The sequence below is a fragment of the Sceloporus undulatus genome, chromosome 1 (assembly GCF_019175285.1).
Source record: "Sceloporus undulatus isolate JIND9_A2432 ecotype Alabama chromosome 1, SceUnd_v1.1, whole genome shotgun sequence".
Lineage (NCBI taxonomy): Eukaryota > Metazoa > Chordata > Lepidosauria > Squamata > Phrynosomatidae > Sceloporus > Sceloporus undulatus.
Genome location: NC_056522.1, coordinates 309,554,275 through 309,566,613, shown reverse-complemented (window position 1 = coordinate 309,566,613; position 12,339 = coordinate 309,554,275). Strand labels below are relative to the sequence as shown.

The 12,339-nt window shown below is 43.7% G+C and overlaps 1 protein-coding gene across 4 annotated transcripts in view; it reads right to left on the bottom strand.

Moving 5' to 3' along the window:
* The window catches only part of NR1H3 (nuclear receptor subfamily 1 group H member 3), a 62,118-nt gene extending 52,825 nt beyond the window's left edge, over positions 1-9,293 (bottom strand). For all 4 annotated transcript variants that reach the window (XM_042452255.1, XM_042452308.1, XM_042452247.1 and 1 more), the window contains exon 1: positions 9,116-9,293. The gene's annotated coding sequence lies outside the window, so the exon portion shown is untranslated. The remainder of the gene's footprint in view (positions 1-9,115) is intronic.
* Between the last annotated feature and the right edge of the window lie 3,046 nt (positions 9,294-12,339).

Sequence of the window (12,339 nt, the reverse complement as noted above, 5' to 3'; positions counted from 1 at the left end):
TATATAGTGCTGTAGATTTGCACACTGGCTTTTATTGCTATTTTGTCTGCATCATTCCCTTGCCTTATGTATTACCACATAGGAATGGATGAGAACAGCTAAAGAGGCAACTGCTGATCTCTTTGTTGTTGCAAAACAAGAATTCACTGTCTTATGCAACCTAAGTGGGCATGGATGCTATGAAAAGGTGGGTGGTGGGGTTTTTTTTGTTTTTGTTTTGTTTTTTGATAAGGAAAGATTTGTCCTTTCAAATTATTGAAAACTAAGAGATATTTGAATGTTGATGAACTGGAGGATCACAAGGAGTTCTCTGACCCTTAATGGCACGAGCAGAACGAGTAGTGTGACCTACATTGGTGTCACCTGGTGCGGGTCCTTGGAAGGGAATTTTAGGGTGACAGTGAAGGACTGCCATGACCCCTTCCCTCCCCTCCTGTTGTCCTGCTTGTGTGCCGCCACTTCATGGTCACCTACTTACCACCCATACAGATGCCCACCCCAGGGCTGCCAGGGACCAGGTGGGTAGTCAGGCAGGTGAGGCAGTGGGAGAGGATGAAAGGTGTGTTAGTTGCCCCAGCTTCTTCAGTGCATTGGCTATCTTGCCCAAATCAGCAATGGCACTGCAGAAGGTGGGATAGGTGGAAGGAGAGCCCGACCTGATGTCACCCATCCTCTGAGGTGTCATCTGGTGCAGTCCACTCTTCCCACACACTCCTAATGATGTCACTAAGCAGAATCAATAATAAAGAAGCTCCAGTGAGGATGCATCTGAAGGAGACCCCCACAGGGTGATAACAGTGAAAACAGTCAGTATACACAGAAGATGTTGGTGGCAAGTCCAAACAGTAAAAGAAATAGGTCCTGATGACTTCAGCAGGAAGTAGTAGATGGCATTTCCAACTAACAAGTTGTTGGGTTTTTTTAAAAAAAAATCTTAGAAGCAATTCCTGAAAAATACAACACAGCCACGAACTAAAGCCACAGCCAGTGGTGAGGAACTTCAAGGCCCTACTGAGTTCCGCATCCAGCTCTCTGAGATTTCACAGATGGCCACATCTCTTCTCTATGATAGGACAGGTTGCATACCTGTAACTCTAGTTCTTCAAGTGAACTCACACAACTGGGTTATCCTGTACCTATCCAGTGCCTCTTTCAGAGTGTTCTAAAGCCTTATAAAATGTTTAGGTGGCCCTATATAAGGGGCTCCCACCAAAACCAGCCAGTTCCATACGACGCCAATGCAATCCATGTGAACCAGCAGAAGCAGGAGTCAGGACACAATGAGGGGAGGACAGGCGGGATTATGTGAGTTCACAGATGATCACATGAAGAACTACAGCAACCTGTCCTCCTTAGTCGTGGTCTCTTATGACTCACACAACTGTGAGATTAGCAAGCTACAAAAAGTAGTAGGCAGGAGTGTCAGTGCAAACAATCAAGTTTTACTAAAAAAAATATGTATGCATTCAACAAGCATAAGCATGACAACCCCTGCTCCAAGGTGTCATACAACAAGAAGGATAGAATCAATGCAGTTTCAAAGGAAGACAGAATCCCTGAAAGATTAAAATACAATACCAAATCGAATCGAAACACCATCCAGAAAAGCACTGGAGGCAGCAACCACCTTGGTGAAGTGGACTCTTTACGAGCCAATTCTTTCAAGTGTCCTTTCGAGCCAGTTCATAAGACAATTGGATAGTCAATGCCACTCACTTTAAGAAGCATTGTGAGGAGATAGGCAGTCCTTTCCTCAACATCAAGTAGCAAACAGTCTATGAGAGGTACAGAAGCTGCAGTCCTGTCCACATAGAAGGCCAATGTCCTCCATACATCAAGGCAGTGTCAATCCCTCTCACAGTCCAAAGTGGGGTCCTGAACCAGGGAAGGCAACACAATGTCCTTGTTAAGATGGAATTATGACACCACCTTTGGCAAGAAGGTGATATTGGATCTCAACACAATTCTATCGGGATGAAGCCAAAGATGCAGGTCATCCACCCACAGGGGACAAAGCTCACCAGCTCTGCTAGCACTCACAACTGCAACCAAAAGTATAGTCTTCCAGAACCATAGCTCACAGATCACAAGTTGCCATCAGTTCAAAGGTTCTCCTATAATGCTGGTCAAGCACCAAGTCCAAATCTCACTTGGGTGTCCAGCCGAACATCAGAGATGAAGGTGCTTGTAGCCTTTCAAAAACCTTTTAACCAAAGGATGTTTAAAACAAGAAGGCTTGCCAACAAACTAAAAACGTGCTTAGAGATCTTGGAGATGAAAGCAGTGGAATAGTAGAATTTCCTCCCCATGGCATCAAGCTTCTTGCCCTCCTTGCAGGTGTAGAATGCAGATTGTATGAAGCTCTCAACTGGGCAGCATTGACAATAACGGAATTAAGTTTCGGATGCTGTTCTAGAGAAGGAATTGCTGAATCAACTTCCCTGTAGACAGTCTGTAACTTACTGAAAGTGGATGGAATGGGGGACAGTGCTGACCAAGACTTCTGAATGACTTGAGTGAGATATGGAAGCATTGGTAAACCTGCAGGAGTGGTTGCTTGCCACTGAATATGCTAGAAAACCCGATCCTCAATCAGAGTGAGTTGTTGCTGAACCTTAATGTCAACAGCCTTGACCATGTGGAGCATCTGAAAGACAAACATCAATTTGGGGGAAAGGGTCCATGGTGCTTAACTCAATTGGAGTAGACTTTCTAGTCAGCACAACAACATAATCAAAATCATATCCAGACCCGGACATACCAGACATTGAAGAAAGATGGATGGTCTGGCTAGAATGGCAATAGTGGAGGTAGGAGTGGATTTTCCCTTTATACCCAATGTAGTATCCTGGGGTTGAGTTAGCTGAGACACTTGTGTTTCAAGCCAGTCTGCACTTCAATCTCAAAACCCAGGGTTGATGGGCAATGAGACAACTCTAGTACTGTCTTGGCCCTTCTTAGCAGGCATGGAGATGGTTTCTACCAATGTACTTGGGGCCTTCTGTTAGAGATATCAACACTCAGCAGGACCAAGGTCACTTTCTCCATGCTCGACTTTGACTTCTTCAAAGCTGAGGGTTGATGCCAAGGGCCCACTTCATCTCTTAAAGTCAAAGGCTGCTGACAGTGCAAAGGCTCTTGCAGTTTCAAGGCTTGCTCATACAAAAGAGCCTTAACATGATGCTCTTTGCTGCATCTGGCCTGCAGTATAAACGCTGCACAGTATGCACACAAAGCAACAATATGGGATTCACCCAAACACTGTAGGCTTCTCATACACCCATCTTGGCCTAGAATCTTAATGCTACATTCTGCACAGTTCACAAAAGAAGCCAGCAGTACCAAGAAAGCCCTGAGGTCTAGTGCGGCTAGGGAGACCACACCAATGACTGATCCTCAGAAGATGTCTTCCAATTCGAGTGCACAAATGCTGTCCCTGAGGAGGCAGCTACAGTAGAGGTCAAAAAAGGTCTGGCAGGTTTCAGCAGGAGGTGGGTGGTGCTACAGCCAAAACTTTTAAAAACACCATAGAAAGCTCCCAAAAAGGCACCATGCAGGTTCACGATTGTGTGAATCACAGAGACCATGAAAAATTATTGTTTCATGCGTTCCCGTTTTTGTACACCCCCTTTCCCCATTCTAAAATCTTGAAATGCCTTTCTGAAGGCACAGTTTCCGGCAAAAAGTGCTTTAAGCTAAATTATGCTGGGGTTTTTTGGTCCCACACTTTTGTCTTTGCCAGAGTGAAAACTAGAGAGGAGTCTTGTACCTTTAATAGTTGTGCAGAAGAGGGAATTTCAGTGGGTGCTGCCTGTTAGTGGGCTGCATAACAAGCAACGCATGATGAAATTCCCCTTTCCACACAACCATTAAAGATACAGAAACCCTCTCCAGTTTTCAATGTGGCAATTCTACTCTGACCTCTGCAATAGCAAGTACATTTCTATACCACTTTCTGATGTACTAATTGGTTTACAAAGTATAAGTTTTGTAAGATGGGTGCTCATTTTAGCGAACTATGGAAGGAGGCCAGACTCAGTCGAACCAGAGCTGGTACAGAACTCACAATCTTGTGGTTTGTGAGTGAGTGGCTGCAGTACTGGCATGTAACCACTGTGCCGTGCCACCAGGACACCCAACCACTGGAATGCAATTCCTAAGAACTCTGAAATTGACTTTGGCATTCTCAGGTTGAAAAAGATTCTCTATTCCCACTGTAGGAAGCAGCAGATAAGAGTGAACTTAGGGCTGAGCTGACCATGGCTGGAACCCTGTTGGTTCCACTAACATACTTACAACTGCAGTTACTCCAGGGAAGTGGATCACTTGATCCCATGGGTTGTCCTTGCCTGATCCCACGCTATGGAGATAGCTCCTCAATGAGATATAAAAACAACATGGTGGCTCCCTCCTCAGAAAATGCTATTCAGGGGCAAACAATTTCTAAGTATAGTGGGCCTGCCACATTCGCTGGGATTAGGGGCACAAAACCCCCATGAAAGTGGGAAAACCGCAAATAAAAAACCACTTTTTTTTACCACAGAACACTTCTCTAGGCATTGGTAGGTGCTCCAGTCAACTCTATGATCAGCATGTACCAGATGCTGACCATAGAAATGTGCTGGAGGACCTACAAATGTCTAGAGAAGTGTTCTCTCTAGGAATCTCTAGGTCCTCCAGTGTGATTTCTGCAGACATTGCCCACAAAGTCAAGCTGGAGGGCTTAGAGATTTCTAGAGTGAACATATTAATCAAGTCCATGAATAATAAAATCTGTGAAGTTAAAGCTGCAAATGTGGAGGGCTGACTGCATAGAAATGTCATTTTGCCAAAGTAAAAAAAAAGTTAAATTTTTGACTACACCTTCTAGAGTCCCCCAGCCAGCATGGCCCAAAAGTTCAACTTTTCCAATTCTGCATTTCGTCTTTGTGTCTGATATGGAAATGTCATCATTTTTTTCTAATGTCCCTTTAAACCATCTAAGCCTTTTAGAGACAAGGACTAAGCCCCAGCTAGTATCTTCATTGTGATTACCCATTAATATCTTACTAACTGTTCCATACTAAACCTCTTGGCTTAAACATTAATTTCTTGAACCATATTTCTAAGTGACTAAAGTACACTATTGCTCTTGCTCTCAATGACAGAGACGGGAGATAATGATGACCACATCCAGCCAGTAAATTCAGCACAGAGTAGGGATTTGAACACTGAGCAAAGCCCAGAAGATCATTTGGCTGAATGAGTTCCAGGTTTGAGTAGGCCCTGGACAAATGGTAGAGAACTTTACAAAGTTAAGGTTTTTGTTTGTTTGTTTGTTTTTTGTACCAAAGCTCCCAGAATCCCCTGGCCACATTTTAATTTTAAAGGGAGCTGTAGTCCAATAAAATAACTTTGCCATCCACAGTCCCTGGGAATGATACTGGGAAAATCTTTCACACAAGTCTCCTAAAGTCACAGACTAAGAAGCAAACCTTCCCATGTTTTGGGAGCTCCCGCGCTGACAGTAAATACCACAATACACTGTTTATAGCATTATATTCCAGTTTCACTGCTATGGCTGCCTCCTGTGGAATCCTGGGATTTGCAGTTTAGGGGAGGGCTTTTAGAATTCTCAGCCAGAGACCGATTAGGCCTCACTAAACTACAAACCTCAGAATTCCACAGGTGGCAGCCATAGCAGTAAAAGTGGAATAATAGTGCTATAACAGTATAGTTACAGCATGGTGTAGTGGTTTGAGCATTAGACTATGAGTGTGGAGACCAAGGTTTGAATCCTGTCTCAGTCATGTAAATCCACTCTGAGCAAGTCACACTCTCTCAGCCTGAGAAGATGGAAATGGCAAACACCCTCTGAAGAAACTTGCCAAGAAAATCCCATGATAGATTTTCCTTAGGGTTGCGATAAGTTGGAAACAACTTGAAGACACACAACAACAACAACAACAACAACAATAACAATAGTATGGAATTGTATGCCAGTGGTCAACTGCAGATGCAGATTACTGTGGTACAGTACTAAAATTACATAGTACTTCACATGCACACACAAGCTTTCCCAGCCAGGTGTCCCCCAGTCACACTGGACTTCACTTTCCAAAATCCCCCACCTACCTAGAGGCAATTCTGGGAGTTGCAGTCCAGCATATCTGGAGGTCCAGGAAGACAAAGCTGCCCTCTTCTATTCCCTTTTTTTGAAAATCACAAGTGAATATACAGAAATAATCCTGCTGTTAGATAAATGTCCCTCGTGTTCACATTTCTCTGTCACCCATCCCATAACCTGAACAAGTACAACCTCTGATTAAGCATAGTGGTTTGAGTGTTGGACTATGACTCTGGAGACCATGGTTCAAATCCTTGCTCAACCATATAAACTCACTGGGTGATCATGGGCAAGTCACACTCTCTCAGTCCAAGAGGATGGCAATGGCAGTGGGAAAAAAATGATAGGTTCACCTTAGGGTTGCCATAAATTGGAAATGACTTGAAACAACTACTTTTGCTGGTAAGGATCCCTAATCTGGTTTTTAGTTCTCACACTTCCTAGCACCATCATACCTTGCACCTTCTCTCTCACACACACTCAGATATACACCACACACACCACCTTTTACTCTATGCAAGAAAACAATGGGGGCCAGGTAATGTTCACTTTATCTCTTTGAAGCAAGTTTTGCTCATGGCTTCTCTTCATTTGGGATTTGTGGTGGTGGTAGTGGTGGTGGTCGTGTGCCTTAAAGTCATTTCTGACTTATGGGGGCTCTGAGGGGACCCTATCATGGAGTTTTCTTTGCAAAGTTTCTTCATAAGGGATTTACCTTTGCCACTGCCATCCTCTGAGGCTGAGAGAGTGTGAGTCACCCAAGGTCATCCAGTGGGTTTCATGGCCAAGTGGGGATTCACACCCTGGTCTCCAGAATTGTAGTCCAGCGCTGAAACCACTATGAAATACTGTCTTCACTTGGGATGACTGCCATGTATCAGGATGCCAGGAGGGCAAGCTAGTCAAGGGGCATAGAAAGAAACCGTTCCCCCAAACCTTCCTTATTCCCATACACAGATGACATATGGACTTCACCTCAGGTCCAGCAGGATGTGTTGTTGACCCCAGTCCCTTGAAGCCTCCCTACTATCACGGGGACAGGGTGACCTCTTTTTCCAAGACACATGCTCCATTTCACCTTTCTCTCCAGGAGGAATTCCCAAACGCCCTCCATTTGAAGCAGGACTCAAAAGCATAAATTTATATTTGTATCAGTGGGTTTTTAGCTATAATTCTGTAATGTCCAGAGTGACCAAGTGTCCTCCTTTTTCCAGACCTGTCCTCCATTTCAATCTCTTCTCCAGGAGGAATTCCCAAATGCCCTCCATCTGGAGCATTCGCTAAGAAGCATGGATTTATATTCATATAAATAGAAATAAATATAATATGTAACAATAAATAAAGATGTATAATATGTATACATTTATATATTATGTAAATAAATATCATACATTTGATATAATAATATTATACATATATATATAAATTTACTTATGCATCTGAAGAAGTAGACTTTAGTCTAGGAAAGCTCCTACTGCCAACTTCTTTCCTTCAGTGAGTCTCAAAGGTGCTATATGTATGTATACTGTGTGTATATATATACTGTGTATATTTGTGTGTGTGTGTGTGTGTGTGTGTGTGTGTATATATATATATACACACACACACACTTATAGCACCTTTGAGACTCACTGAAAGAAAGAAGTGTGTGTGTGTATACACACACACACACAGAGATATATAGATATATCTGTCCCTAGTTTCCACTCCACTAAATACATCTGAGGAAGTAAACTTTAGTCTAGGAAAGCTCCTGCTGTCAACTTCTTTCTTCCAATTAGTCTCAAAGGTGCTCTATATATCTGTATTGTATATAGATATACAGTCTCTCCTTTTTTCTTGTGGACAAGGTCTGCGGTCTTGAGTATTCACTTATGGGCAACCTCTGTTATTTTCAATGGGGCACACCCTGTGGCACAGCCCCATTTCAAGTCTATAGGCCGGGGCTTGAATATAGGCAAAACCTTGTTTTTGTCGGGGGTGGGGGGGTGGGGTCTGGAACAGATCCCCTGCAAAAGTGGAGGGTCAACTGTATAGATACATCAGTCTCTGGTTTCCACTCCACTAAATGCATCTGAGGAAGTAGATTTTATGCCAACTTCTTTCTTTCAGTTAGTCTCAAAGGTGCTCTCTCTCTCTCTCTCTCTATCTATCTATCTACAGTTGTCCCTTCACATTTGCAGCTTTTACTTTTGCAGATTTGATTATCTAGGTCCTCCAGGGCAACTCTGTGGTCAACTTTAACCAAAAGTTGCACTGAAGGACGTAGAGATTCTTGGAGAGAACACTCTACTAGGCATTTGTAGCTCCTCCAGTGCAACTCTATGGTCAATGTCTGGCAGATGTTGACCACAGAGATGCACTGGAGGACCTAGAGATTCCTAGAGAGGTGTTCTCTCAGGCAAAAATATAGTTTTTGTTATTTGTCATTTTTCCACATTCATGGGGGTCCTGTGTCCTTAACCCCAGTCAATGTGGAGGAAGGAGTGTGTGTATTATCTGTCCCTGGTTTCCACTCCACTAAATGCATATGAGGAAGTAGAATTCTTTCTTTCAGTTAATCTCAAAGGTGATAGATAGATAGATAGATAGATAGATAGATAGATAGACAGACAGACAGACAGATCTGTCCCTGGTTTCCACTCCACTAAATGCATAGTCTAGGAAAGCTCCTGCTGCCAATTTCTTTTTCTCAGTGAGTCTCAAGGGTGCTGCAAGATTTCTCTACAGACTGATTCCACAGCTATACCGTTGAATTTTACTTTTATGGATTTCTTTTTGGTCTAGTCCTCCATTTCTTTCCTGGGGAGGCCCTCCATGTTGAGGGGCCTGGTCCTCTTTTGGGGGCCGAGAGGAGACCCCTGGCCACCCTGCCCTAGCCCCCACTCCCAGGGGAGATGCTGGGGGGAGAGGAGTGGACTGGGCCCCATGGAGAGCAGCAGCAGCAGCAGCAGCCCCAGCAGCAGAAGGGGAGGGAGCTGAGCCCAGCAGAGCCAGCAGCAGACCCACCTGGTCCAAGGGGGCAGCAGGGCAGAAGGGGATCCGCTGTGCCCCCCAAAGTCGGTGCCACACCACGAAGCCTCCTGGCCCTGGAAGGAAGGAAGGAAGGAAAGAAAGAAGGGGAAGAGAGAGAGAGAAAGAGAGAGTGGGAGACACTCTGCGCACAAGTTCCACACACAAGTGATGTAAGAGGAGCAGCTGGAGCAGCAGCAGCAGCCTTAGAGTCACATGCCTGAACTTTCCCCAACTCCACCTCCTCCTCCCCCCCCCCCGCCTTAGACTTGCCCTGTTTCCACATCCTGCAGCAGCAGGGCCAGCTTGGCAACCTGTAAACAAGAGCTATGCATGCACCACCTTCACAGGGAGACCTCGATGGGGCTCACCAAAATGCACAATAGAAGGACTTACTAAAGCAAATGACAGTACTTGCCCATAGGGACTCATTGGAAACTACCTTCCCATAAGGAATCACTGGGGAATACTTGCCCATAGGAAATACACTGGCCATGTACTGAATGTTTCCCTTCCCTAAGGGCATGTACTCAGTAATTATGCTCTGTGGGCAAGTACTGTCATTTGTTTTAGTGTGTCCCCACAATACACATGTTGCAGGCTTTCCAAGCTCCACGGGCTTCTTTATCAGGCATCACAAACTAAACAGGAGGAAAAAATGTTAGATGTTAGTCATAGGCCTCATTTTGCTCTTTCTCAGTGAAGATGGTATGGAGAGGGCATATCCCTCCTTCTTCTGACCATGTGGCAACTAGGAAATTTTCAAAGTCCAGGAAAGTTGACATCCATTTGCAACACACAAAAAAGATCCTTCCTTTGGAATCCAACATGTCTCCATCTTTAGTGATGTTAAATGACTAAATGACTAACATCTTCCCTTTCCCCCCCTCCTGTTTGGTTTCTAACACTTTGCCTGATGAAGAAGCCAGTGAAGCTTTGAAAGCTTGCAACATGTATATTGTGTATTTGGGTTGGCAAGTAAAGGTATCACTGTTTGGCGGATTTTTGTTGTTACTGGAATTGCTATATGACCAACAAGGCTACCCCTGGAGATTTTTATATAGATACATAGATATATATATATACACCACATAGGCACATAGACACACATTACTCTTGAGGGCCAATGCCTTTCTCATCATTATCATTAGGGGAGTCACTAAGGGGGTGCAAGGGGTGCAGACCAGACAGCATGACACCCTAAGACAGTGGTTCCCAAATTTTGGGAACCGCCAGGTGTTTTGGACTTCAACTCCCATAAGCCCCAACCAGGTTGGCCAACTGTCAGGAATTATGGGAGCTGGAGTTTGGGAAGCACTGCCCTGAGGGGTGGAGATGATTGCTCCCCAAACATCTGACTTTCGGTAGGAAGTGGCTGCAGTGTTTGTCCCTTTCAAATGCTGAAGAGATGGGATGAGGCTCAGTGGGAAGAGAAAACACAGGCACCAAGGTTTTTGGGTTTTTTTAATTAAAAATTTAAGTTTTAAAAATGAAAGTCTAATTTTTTTCAATTTTAAAAATTAATTTATTTTTAAAATATTAAATTGTAAAATTTTAAGTTTTAAAAAAGTTAAATGTTATTTTTTTAATTTTAAAAAATAATTTTAATTTTTTAAAAATGTATACAGTATTATTAAATTTTATTTGAAAACACCACATCTCACCAAATGTTCACGTTAACCACATGAAACAATGTACATGTAAATACATTTAGGCTGTGCATATGATATTGCAATTTAAAGGTATCATTTTAATTTTGCTAATATTTGTTTATGTCACAATTACTGCCATTATATTATGATATATACAATATCGTATGGGATGATATCATATGATGATAAATTATATGATATATGATCCCATATGATATCATAATACGACAGATGATACACAATATCATATGATGGTACAATATGACATGATATATGGTTTTTGTACTAATTATGATTACGATTTATGAGTAACATTAGAACAAAAAAAATACTAAGGATTCGGTATGGCGTAATATGGGGGAGGTCAATGGGGAGGGTGACACCATGGGTTACTGCACTGACTAATCCAACCAAAGTGACACCATTTATCATCATCATCATCAGGCATCCCTGAACCCTGTGGTTGCCATGCCACTTGCTTCTTTTGTCTAATGAAATCTGTCACATTCTGAACTGGTTTGGACCCAGTCACTCTCCCAAACTTCACTGGCCAGTAGGAGAAAAACATACAGTAGGTTGATCCACAAGATAGACATACAGGTGCATTTGCAAGCAGAGCTTTTTGTTGTTGTTGTTCCTTGATATCAGTGACTCAGGATCCATCTGGGTATATCAGGTGCTGTAGGCTATATTTCAGAGGAACGAACTTGCCAAACCACCCCTAAAGATTCCTTGCCTAAGAAAACCCTATGAAATCCATGGGGTCACCATAAGTCAACAAACAACTTGAAGGCACACGTGCACACGCACTCTACTGGCATCATAAAAGCATGTTACAAATGGGAACGTGTGAAGTAAAAAATCTCTATTGTACTCAGGTGTGTTTACATGCCACCTCTGCCAGGACCAGTCCTATCTTTAAGTAGTGCACAGGCATCTTGTAGTACCTTTGAGATTAACTGGAGAAAAGCAAAAGCAAAAACTTTCGTAGACTACATGGGGCAACCCTTATACCAAACTCGGAAGCTGCAAATGGTGCAGAATATGGCAGCCCGGCTGGTCACTGGTGTCCCCAGGACCAGCCATATAACCCCGGTGCTGAAAGATCTCCATTGGCTGCCCATCCGCTTCCGAGCTCAATATAAGGTGTTGGTAATTACCTATAAAGCCCTAAATGGCTTGGGCCCAGGATACCTAAAGGACCGCCTCTCCCCGTACATTCCGCCTCGCACCCTCAGAACGTCTGGGCAGCAGCTACTGAAGGTGCCTGGGGCTAGGTTAGCCTCCACGACACGGAGGGCATTTTCCACGGCTGCCCCAGCCCTTTGGAACGCGCTGCCCACCAAGCTCCGCTCGTCTACCACCCTGGCCCAATTCAGGAAGGATCTAAAAACCTTCCTGTTCCAACAGGCATTCCCCGAATAAAAATCCTGTGGGCCTCCCTCCTCTTCCGTGGCCAAGAGGTCGGGCTATGGGGCTTTTTTGCTTGTTTGCTAGGGCTTTTTACTGCTATGTATTTTAATTTCCTGTATCTGGTGTGTTGTGTTTTTAACTTGTTGTAAGCCGCCC